This window comes from Mesoplodon mirus (genome assembly GCF_964341445.2).
Source record: "Mesoplodon mirus genome assembly, chromosome: 10".
Taxonomy (NCBI): domain Eukaryota; kingdom Metazoa; phylum Chordata; class Mammalia; order Artiodactyla; family Ziphiidae; genus Mesoplodon; species Mesoplodon mirus.
Genome location: NC_138986.1, coordinates 90675723 through 90685618, shown reverse-complemented (window position 1 = coordinate 90685618; position 9896 = coordinate 90675723).

The following is a 9896-nucleotide window of genomic DNA, read 5'->3' as shown; positions in this document are numbered from 1 at the left end:
AATTTTCTTGTTTTGTAGTATCTTTGTCTGGTTTTGGTATCGGTGATGGTGGCTTCATAGAATGAGTTTGGGAGTGTTCCTTCCCCTTCTATATTTTGGAAGAGCTTGAGAAGCATGGGTGTTAGCTCTTCTCTAAATGTTTGATAGAATTCACCTGTGAAGCCATCTGGTCCAGGACTTTTGTTTGTTGGAAAATTTTTAATCACAGTGTCAATTTCATTACTTGTGATTGGTCTGTTCATATTTTCTATTTCTTCCTGGTTCAATCTTGGAAGGTTATACCTTTCTAAGAATTTGTCCGTTTCTCCCAGGTTGTCCAATTTATTGGCATAGAGTTGCTTGTAGTAGTCTCTTAGGATGCTTTGTATTTCTGCGGTGTCTGTTGTAAGTTCTCCTTTTTCATTTCTAATTTTATTGATTAGAGTCTTCTCCCTCTTTTGATGAGTCTGGCTAATGGTTTATCAATTTTGTTTATCATCTCAAAGAACCAGCTTTTGGTTTTATTGATCTTTGCTATTGTTTTCTTTGTTTCTATTTCATTTATTTCTGCTCTGATATTTATGATTTCTTTCCTTCTGCTAACTTTGGGTTTTGTTTGTTTTTCTTTCTTTAGATGTAAGGTTAGATTGTTAATTTCAGATTTTTCTTGTTTCTTGAGGTAGGCTTGTATAGCTATAAACTTCCCTCTTTAGAATTGCTTTTGCTGCATCCCATAGGTTTTGGATTGGCCTGTTTTCATTGTCATTTGTCTCTAGGTATTTTTTGATTTCCTCTTTGATTTCTTCAGTGATCTCTTGTTTATTTGGTAACGTATTGTTTAGCCTTCATGTGTTTGTGTTTTTTACGTTTTTTTCCCTGTAATTAATTTCTAATCGCATAGCATTGTGGTCAGAAAAGATGCTTGATATGATTTCAATTTTCTTAAATTTACTGAGGCTTGATTTGTGACCCAAGATGTGATCTATCCTGGAGAATGTTCCATGCGCACTTGAGAAGAAAGTGTAATCTGCTGTTTTTGGATGGAATGTCTTATAAATATCAATTAAGTCTATCTGGTCTGTTGTGTCATTTAAAGCTTCTATTTCCTTATTTATTTTCATTTTGGATAATCTGTCCATTGGTGTAAGTGAGGTATTAAAGTCCACCACTATTGTGTTACTGTCGATTTCCTCTTTTATAGCTGTTAGCAGTTGCCTTATGTATTGAGGTGCTCCTATGTTGGGTGCATATATATTTATAATTTTACATCTTCTTCTTGGATTGATCCCTTGATCATTATGTAGTGTCCTTCCTTGTCTCTTGTAACATTCTTTATTTTAAAGTCTATTTTATCTGAGTATTGCTACTCCAGCTTTCTTTTGATTTCCATTTGCATGGAATATCTTTTTCCATCCCCTCACTTTCAGTCTGTATGTGTCCCTAGGTCTGAGGTGGGTCTCTTGTAGACAGCATATATATGGGTCTTGTTTTTGTATCCATTCAGCGAGCCTGTGTCTTGGTTGGAGCATTGAATCCATTCACGTTTAAGGTAATTATTGATATGTATGTTCCTATGACCATTTTCTTAATTGTTTTGGGTTTGTTTTTGTAGGTCCTTTTCTTCTCTTGTGTTTCCCACTTAGAGAAGTTCCTTTAGCATTTGTTGTAGAGCTGGTTTGGTGGTGCTGAATTCTCTTAGCTTTTGCTTGTCTGTAAAGCTTTTGACTTCTCTATGGAATCTGAATGAGATCCTTGCCAGGTAGAGTAATCTTGGTTGTAGGTTCTTCCCTTTCATCACTTGAAGTATATCATGCCACTCCCTTCTGGCTTGTAGAGTTTCTGCTGAGAAATCAGCTGTTAACCTTATGGGAGTTCCCTTGTATGTTATTTGTTGTTTTTCCCTTGCTGCTTTCAATAATTTTTCTTTGCCTTTAATTTTTGCCAATTTGATTACTCTGGGTCTCGGCCTGTTTCTCCTTGGGTTTATCCTGTATGGGACTCGCTGTGCTTCCTGGACTTGGGTGGCTATTTCCTTTCCCATGTTAGGAAAGTTTTCTACTATAATCTCTTCAAATATTTTCTCTGGTCCTTTCTCTCTCTCTTCTCCTTCTGGGACCCCTATAATGTGAATGTTGTTGCATTTAATGTTGTCCCAGAAGTCTCTTAGGCTGTCTTCATTTCTATTCATTTTTTTTTCTTTTTTCTGTGCTGCAGCAGTGAATTCCACCATTCTGTCTTCCAGGTCACTTATCCGTTCTTCTGCCTCAGTTATTCTGCTACTGATTCCTTCTAGTGCAGTTTTCATTTCAGTTATTGTATTGTTCATTTCTGTTTGTTTGTTCTTTAATTCTTCTAGGCCTTTGTTAAACATTTCTTGCATCTTCTCGATCTTTGCCTCCATTGTTTTTCCGAGGTCCTGGATCATCTTCACTATCATTGTTCTGAATTCTTTTTCTGGAAGGTTGCCTATCTCCACTTCATTTAGTTGTTTTTCTGGGGTTTTATCTTGTTCCTTCATCTGGTACATAGCCCTCTGCCTTTTCATCTTGTCTATCTTTCTGTGAATGTAGTTTGTGTTCCGCAGGCTGCAGGATTGTAGTTCTTCTTGCTTCTGCTGTCTGCCCTCTGGTGGATGAGGCTATCTGAGAGGCTTGTGCAGGCGTCCTGATGGGAGGGGCTGGTCGTGGGCTACAGCTGTTTCTTGACGTAGATTCTTCCCATGCCATTCTCCCTCGCAGACATTTTATAGCTTTTAAAGTGTTTTCACCAAAATTAAACATATGGCTGCGGATGCATAAAAGACTGGCTTCTTAACCTAGAGTGTACTTTTATTAATGTGACCCAAGAGATAAAGTCACCTTGTTTCCTAAATTTCCTAGTTTCCTTAATTAATACATTTGGACTAGATGATCAGAGTGCTGCAAACGGGAAAATGTTGTCCCTTTCGTCATCTAGCCAATGGGCACAATACTATCTATCTCTTAAGATTGTTGTGAGGATGCAGTGAGTAGTGGATTGGCCTACTGTAAGCAGCCAATAAAAGGTAACTTTAAAATTTTTTGATTATTATTTTAATTTTTGGCTGCATTGGGTCTTCGTTGCCATGCACGGGCTTTCTCTAGTTGTGGCAAGTGGGGGCTACTCTTCATTGCAGTGTGTGCAGGCTTCTCATTGCGGTAGCTTCTCTTGTTGCAGAGTACAGGCTCTAGGCACACATGCTTCCACAGTTGTGGCACGGGGGCTCAGTAGTTGTGGCTCACGGGCTCTAGAGCACAGGCTCAGTAGTCATGGTGCACAGGCTTAGTTGCTCCATGGCATGTGGGATCTTCCAGGACCAGGGCTTCAAGCCGTGTCTTCTGCATTGGCAGGTGGATTCTTAACCACTGCATCACCAGGGAAGTCCCAAAAGGGAACTTTTATTATTACAGTTGTTTGGAAGATCTCAGTTACTTTCAGCAACTCCATTGTACTTCTGGATTATGGTAAACAAACATTACCTGATAAATATATATATATATATATATATATATATATATATATATATATATATATTTTGGGGGGGGTATGATTCCATTTATATGATATGTCTAAAATAGGCAAATCCATAGAGACAAAGTTGATTGGTATTTGCCAGAGGCTGGCAGAGGGGGGAATAGGCAGTAACCTTTAATTAAGGGGTATGGGCTTTTTTTGGGGGGGATGTGATGATAATGTTCCAGAATTAAATAGTGATGATAGTTGTGCAACCTTGTGAATTTACTAAAAACCACTGAATTATACATTTTAAAAGGGTAAATTATATCATAAAAAAGCAAACGTGTATATATATGTACATATATATGTGTATATATAAAATGGCACAAAACAGGAGTGACAGCCAGAGTCACTGTTACTACGCACCATCCTCAGCCCTGCCCATGCCTGGGCACAGCGGTGGGACACCCCTGCCCTCACTCTCACTGACCAGCCATGAGAACTGAGTCATTACCTGATTTTTTAAATATAAAATATATTTTAGGTGGGTTTTTTCCTCCTAAGGAAAGGTCCTATTTATAAAAATATAAAATATACTTTTAAATATAAAATATATTTTAAATATAAAATATATACAGTTTAAATATAATATATTTTAAATATAAAATATATTTTATATTTAAACTATTGCATCGTTTTTTTTTTTTTACAAATAAACCTTTATTTTGGAATTACTTAGATTTATAGAAAAGTTGTGAAGATAGGTAAGAGTTCCCATATATGCCTCACCTAGTTTGTTTCCCCTGATGTTATCATCCTGCATCACCACAGAACATTTATCAAAACTAAGAAACCAACATTGGTGGTTACTGTTAATCTCCAGACTTAATTCAAATTTCGCCAGTTTTTTCTACTAATGGCCTTTTTTCTGTCCCAGGACCCAGTCCAAGACACCAACTGTGTGATTAATTTTAAAAACTCAATTGTTGGGAGTTTATATTTACATCTCTGCTATACTTCATCATTTTGGTGAGATAATTCTGAATTTGGAGCCTGCTACCTAGCATGTTAAATAAAAATGTGGGCTTTGTCATTTACATATCTAATATTTTATGTTTCTGTAGTTTTAAGTTATTGATAAGTACTAAACAAACCAGGTCCCAAAACAGGGAACCGTGGTATTGCACTAGAGGACTGCTATTTAATTTTGATGGTCTCCCCAATTGCAAATTCACTTAATAATACTATAATCTATGCCATACTTTACCATTTTAATCACAGGTAATCATCATGAAAATCGTATCAAATGTTTGGTTAAAGCCAGGTGACGTAGGTGATAGCTTTCAATTTACTTCCCCTGTTTGAGCACACACACAAAATGTGCTCTGCCGCTGAATAAAGGCACGGTGGGAGGAAAGTCTTTGTATCAGGAAGTTACATTTTCTATTGTAACCAATCATGGTTTCCCTAAAAGAGTTCAGGTCGTTTTGGCTTTTTGTCAAACTTTACAACATACACAGTTTGGATACTGCCTTTAGCACAATCTCTTTTTTTTGTTTGTTTGTTTTTACATCATTATTGGAGTATAATTGCTTCACAATGGTGTGTTAGTTTCTGCTTTATAACAAAGTGAATCAGTTATACATATACATATGTTCCCATATCTCTTCCCTCTTGCATCTCCCTCCCTCCCACCCGCCCTATCCCACCCCTCTAGGTGGTCACAAAGCACCGAGCTGATCTCCCTAGCACAATCTCTTTTGAGACATTGTGTAAAGTGTAGGTTATTGCTTGTGTAAAGCCAAATAGATTTTAAAATAGACATTGTCAAAAGTAGGTAGTTTTGTTTATTCTAGTGAGAGTAACTGGTAGCAAAAGACAAGACAGCGTAGTATGATCCTGCAGCTGTGGTTTCCATAGGTTAGGCAATGGAAGGCTACTTAAGGAAAAAAAAATTGCACTTGGTTAAATTTTCAGTGAAATCATGTGGCTGCTAGAACACCCACGTTGGTGTTACGTGGGTTACCACGTAAGCAGTCTGAGTTTGAGTTCCAGTGCTGTCTGGAGCCACCCAAGCTGAGGATGTGGTCCTCTTAGCCTGCTGGTGACGGCATCTGCAACATTTTCTGAGGCCTAGGTTGTAACCATTTAGATGTAAGGGGCGCAGCTATGTCATGGCAACAAAGCAAGGGCCTGACCCAGACTTGACCTGTAGCCCCTCACTTTAGCTATTGTCCTACCTTCCTGATTGACCCCTTGGACTTTGCTGTTTACCCTCCTACAGGATTCTGTGTAGAAACTGGCAACTCAGTAAACGTCTAATGATAAATGATGTGGTTTTTATTCAGTCATGGTTGGGTGTAGAAAACATTTTCTCATACTGTCTTTATGTTGAGGTTAGGGAATGCATCTCTTGGAACTCAGTTTCTCATATTTTATATAACTCCTTATAGGTGTTTTTCTTCAAAGCTCTGAAAACTGTCTCTGAAGTTTGTTAAACTGCCCCCCCGCCCCTGCTTGAGATTGTTGTGTGTGAAATTGGAAATAACATCAGTAAATTTCTTTTCATTGTTTGAAACACTGCATGCCTGCACACACACACACAGTCTGATCTTGTATTAAATACAGTATAATCTAGAAATATTTCCTTTTAAAGTTAGGTGGTGTGTTTTTTATGTATATTATGCATTTTAAAATTTCAATTGGCCATGTATTAACAGAGTACAGACCAACTCTAAAAGAGAATTCAAAGAGCAACCAACATAAGACTAAAAATGAATTAATTATGAGGCACTGGATTTTAAAAAATAGTTGTTTAGTCTAGCGAACATTTGAAAAGCATAGCAGCTCCATAAATGCTTAGCATGAAATGGTCAACAAAGGGTGGGAGTGGGAACTGAAGGTTAAGCCAAAAGAAGCAGATCATTTAGGAGGGATGGAGATACTTCTTATCCCGTGTAGGACCTGTGGGTAAGGAAAGGAGGACCTTTCCTTAGGAGGAAAAAACCCACTTGAAAGTGACAAAGGCATTGGGAAGTCAGAATACCTGAGGTCCATGCTCAACAGCTACTTGGAATTACATTTTAATCACATCACTTCAGTTACAGCATAGGAAGAGACCAATAAGACTTGTTTTTAAAAGCTTTTTAGAAAATTTACTTTGAGGAATACACGGATGTTAAAGAATCCTGATGTATTGGAGGCTTTCCCATCAGGGCGCAGCGCTCTGCAAACAGATGAGTCTGTTCCAAACTTTTTTGATTAGGATCCACAGTAAGAAATATATTTTCTATTGTAATACAGTACAAACACACATCGTATTTCATTGCACCTAAGATGTTTCAAATTAGAAGTCACAACTGCTGCCAATTATGATTGTAAGATATTGATTATAGGACATACACCAATTTAGAGATGATAAATATAGAAAGAAATGCATCTTAAAATGGATGAAATATAACGTGTATATGAATTACTGAATCAAAAGTTTCAGAGAATAGTACTTGCTACGTATGACAAAAAATTAATTTCATGACCTGATAATGAATTGCAACCAGCAGTTTGAAAAATGTTGATCTAGGTCAGAAACAGTCAAAAGAGGTTCTAGGACTTCCCTGGTGGTAGTTCAGTGATTAAGACTCCACGCTCCCAACTCAGGGGGCACGGGTTTGAACCCTGGTCAAGGAAGATCCTGCATGCTGCGTGGCACGGCCAAAGGAAAAAAAAGGGATGTTCTAGATCAAAAGAGTTGCATTCTTTTTTTTTAAAAAATAAATTGTTTATTTTTTGGCTGTGTTGGGTCTTCGTTGCTGCATGCGGGCTTTCTCTAGTTGTGGCAAGCAGGGGCTACTCTTCGTTGCGGCGCACGGGCTACTCATTGCGGTGGCTTCCCTTGTTGCGGAGCATGGGCTCTAGGTGCTCAGCCTTCAGTAGTTGTGGCACACGGGCTCAATCGTTGTGGCTCGCAGGCTCTAGAGCGCAAGCTCAGTAGTTGTGGCGCGCAGGCTTAGTTGTTCAGCATGTGGGATCTTCCCGGACCAGGGCTCGAACCTGTGTCCCCTGCATTGGCAGGTGAATTCTTAACCACTGGCCACCAAGGAAGCCCCAAGAGTTGCATTCTTTCTCTATGGCATAAAAGTATAGGATCTCAATCTATATACTTGTCCACAGGCATTCAAGTAGGCCCAAAGTTTACATTTGAAAAACATTTGGTCTTGCCCACAAATCATCATAGTTCACCTCTCATTGGAAGTTGGAATAGCTTTTGGACTTGAATTTCTGTAACAGAATGAGTTCACTTTTCTGCACAACTGAACTACTCTAGTACTTCAATACAAATTATTTGTATTCTAGGTTCCTGAGCCAGCACACACTGTAAAATTAATTACAGCTTTGTTTCTGCCACAAGCCACTGAGACAGTGGATATTTATGAAGGATATTTACGAAGGCAAGGCAAGCCCAGTTGGCTGAGCATCAGAATAACCTATGGAGCTTGTTAAACATAGATGCCAAGACATTTCCAGGGCAACTGAATCAGAATTGCTTGTGATAAAGCTTGGCCATCTACTTTTACAAGCTTTATTGGGAATTCTGATGTCCAACTAGGTTTAAGAATCATTGTTCAGGGACTTCCCTGGTGGCGCAGTGGTTAAGAATCCACCTGCCAATGCAGGGGGCACGGGTTCGATCCCTGGTCTGGGAAGATCCACATTCTGCAGAGCAACTAAGCCTGTGCACCACAACTACTGAGCCTGTGCTTTAGAGCCCGTGCTCCGCAACAAGAGAAGCCACCGCCATGAGCAGCCCGCGCACCACAACAAATAGTAGTCCCCGCTTGCCGCAACTGGAGAAAGCCGGAACGCAGCAACAAAGGCCCAACACAGCCAAAAATAAATAAATGATATATAAATAATAAATAAATTGTGATAAAATACAATACAAAATTTAACATCTTAACCATTTTAAGTGTAAAGTGGCATTAAATACACACACATTGTTGTGCAACCATTAACACCATCCTGCTCCAGAACTCTTTTTCAATTTTGCAGAACTGAAACTGCCTATCAAACAATAACTCCCCATTCCTCCGTCCCCCCAACTCCTGGCAACCTCCTTTCTAGTTTGTCTCTGTAAATTTGACTAGTAGTAGAGTGGAATCATACACTTAGCATAATGTCCTCAAAGTTTGTCCAAGTTGTAGTGTGTCAGAATTTGCTTCCTTTTAAAGGCTGAAAAATATTCCATTGTATTTATATACATTGTTTATCCATACATCTGTTGACGGACACTTAGGTTGCTTCCACCTTTGGTGGTTGTAAATAATGCTACTATGGACATGACCCTTGAACTGGTCTTCAACCCTGCTTTCAGTTCTTTTTAATATATACCTAGGCGTAGAATTGCTGGATCATATGGTAACTCTACTTTTTATTTGAGGGGGAACCGTCATGCTGTTTTCCAAAGTGGCTACACCATTTTACGTTTCCACCAGCAGTTCTAAGTGTTCTAATTTCTCCACAGCGTTCTCAACATTTGCTATTTTCTGATTATTTGTTAACAGCCATCCTAACAGGTGTAAGATGGTACCTCACTGTGTTTTTTGTTTTGTTTCGTTTTTTGGCCACACTGTGCCACATGTGAGATCTTAGTTCCCCGACCGGGGATTGAACTCGTGCCCCATGCAGTGGAAGCGTGGAGCCCTAACCACTGGACCGCCAGGGAAGTCCCTCATTGTGGTTTTGATTTGCATTTTCCTAATGACTACTGATGTTGAGCACCTTTTCACGTGGTTATTGGCCATTTGCATATCTTCTTTGGAGCAATGTCTATTCAAGTCTTTTGCCCATTTTACTTTTAAATGTTTATTTTTTTTCTACAGCAAGTGGCTTTCAGGACCAGGGATCGAACCCAGGCCCTGGCAACGAAAGTGCTGAGTCCTAACCACTGGACTGCCAGGGAGTTCCCTCGATTGTGTCTTTAATCTGGCTTTTAAAGTAGGAAATACTAAATTTCTGCTTAATAAATAAAATGAATGTAAAAAATAAGCTTTAGTATCATATTAGGAGCAGTGAAAAGCAGGAATAACAGTACAGAAAGATAGAGAGGAAATGAAGCTGAAGAGAATGTGAAGAAAGAAGAGTGAGGGAGACAGAGAACGGCAAACACAAAAGTATGCAGTTCTTTGTGTCAAATCTTTTTTTATATATATATTTTATTTATTTGTTTTCTTTATTTTTTTGGCTGCATCGGGTCTTTTAAGTTATTTATTTATTTATTGGCTGTGTTGGGTGTTCGTTGCTGCGCGCGGGCTTTCTCTAGTTGTGGCGAGCAGGGGCTACTCTTCGTTGTGATGTGCGGGCTTCTCATTGCAGTGGCTTTTCTTTTTTTTTTTTTTTTTTTGTGATACACGGGCCTCTCACTGCTGTGGCCTCTCCCGTTGTGC